At 32.2% G+C, this 1,873-nt stretch overlaps 1 protein-coding gene across 1 annotated transcript in view; it reads right to left on the reverse strand.

The window, feature by feature from the left end:
• Positions 1–1,607: 1,607 nt before the first annotated feature.
• ATOH1 (atonal bHLH transcription factor 1) overlaps positions 1,608–1,873 on the reverse strand; it is a 1,808-nt gene continuing 1,542 nt past the window's right edge. Inside the window, 1 exon segment of the mRNA XM_075582776.1 lies at positions 1,608–1,873. This exon segment is cut by the window's right edge and continues 492 nt beyond it. The gene's annotated coding sequence lies outside the window, so the exon portion shown is untranslated.

Below are 1,873 nucleotides of genomic sequence, written 5' to 3' on the forward strand. Positions count from 1 at the left end.
CAGTTTTTGTTGGCGGATATGATTTATCTGACGAACCAGACGCCTCATCGGAAAAGTAACATTTTTGGTGGTCTCAAAAAGTTTATTTATTACTGGCTATTGAAATATATATACGAAATTATCACAACACCGGTTTCTCCTGGGCAGTGCATTTTCATTTTGTAAACAAACAACTCGTGAGTTGAATTGTCTTATTTTCTGTTTGGAATAATTTGAGTTACAGGGCTAATGTGTCTCAGGGAGAAATTAATGACATTTCTATAAAAATGATGAATATGTAAAAACCACCTTTTTTCTTAATTATTTTTACCATTATTTCCCAGAGTTATAAACAGGATATTTGCTATATTATCAATCCACATATATGCGTGCTATTGACTTTGTGTATTTCCCTTGTACAAATAAGAATATAGATTTTATGCACCTGATCAGCTTTAAGTATATACTGACATATGGTAACTTTAGTGTGATGTGAAATACATTATATGTTTATTTATTGCATACTTATTTTCTAACATGAAAGCCTATACAGTAAGAATAATTCGTTTAATCACTTTTAGGAATATATTTCAAAGCATTTCTTCAATGTAGGATTTTCATAATTATTGTGTAATACGAATCGTATGTTGTTGATGTTTGCATGACACCGTTCACATTAAAAAACATTGCTTGTATGTATGTCGGTATGAAACTACTGCACATGACAAATAACACATACAAAGAAAACACGAGCATCATATTTTCATTGTTTATTTTTTAATTTTTTATCTTATTTCAATTTTTCCAGAAACAGTAAATAAACGATGGCAGTAAACTGTGCTAAATTAAACGTAACATTATTTTTTTCATAGAAAAAGTACAAAATAAAAACAATCAAAACATGTAGCAAACACAACAATAAATAATGTTCTAACATCACAAGCAAAAGGAAAATGAACATAAACTTTGACACGACCCAAAATTCGTCCCCCCCCCCCATTCCCAAGTATGGAAACAATTAAATAAGTGGCTAAATGAAATATTGTTGCAGGTTGGCAGTTTGTATTGTATTATTCTCAATGGATGATCCACATTTTGCTTTTGCCATCACTGGCTATTAAAGTGCAGTTTCGCAAGACGCTATAGTATAAAAAACTAGCATTTTCAACTATTTACAAAGGAAAGCAGTTAGGTATTTACACGCATTATTTCCAGCGATACAAAAATTTGGGAATATATGTTTTGACATTCTGGAAGACATTTTGATCTCGTGTAAAGACATGTTTCTATGTACAGAGGTGCCCATGGGCAAAATAGGAATGATTACTAATTAAAGTAAAAACTAAACTAAAGATAATAGGAAACATCTCAGTTGGCAGAGTCCTATGCACGATCATGGGTTAAAAGCAGCTATATATATTATATATATATATATATATATATATATATATATATATTATAAATATATATATATATATGTTGTGTGTGTGTGTGTGTGTGTGTGTTTGTGTGTGTGTGTGTGTGTGTGTGTGTGTGTGTGTGTGTGTGTGTGTGTATATATATATAGTATATATAGTATATATATATATATATATATATATATATATATATATATATATAAACTCAGGCGATTAACAAAAGAAAAAGGTTATTTGCAAAATGTTAACCCCCTTAGTGCCAGGGTATCTGGATCTTGTTGTGTCAGACCTCTCTGGCTCCGCAGGGGTTAATGGCAATGTGAAAGTTATGCGGGGCACCCCTACACGCCCCAAATGTGACTGTTTTAAACAGTGCAAACTCGTGGACTGTGCTATTGACACTGGGCTACTTCCCCCAATTTGGGGGGCTGTGTGACAATTGGATGTTAATATTGGCTTCCTCTTGATGCTCCAGT

This window comes from Ascaphus truei, unplaced genomic scaffold (assembly GCF_040206685.1).
Source record: "Ascaphus truei isolate aAscTru1 unplaced genomic scaffold, aAscTru1.hap1 HAP1_SCAFFOLD_2499, whole genome shotgun sequence".
In the NCBI taxonomy this organism is placed as follows: Eukaryota; Metazoa; Chordata; class Amphibia; order Anura; family Ascaphidae; genus Ascaphus; species Ascaphus truei.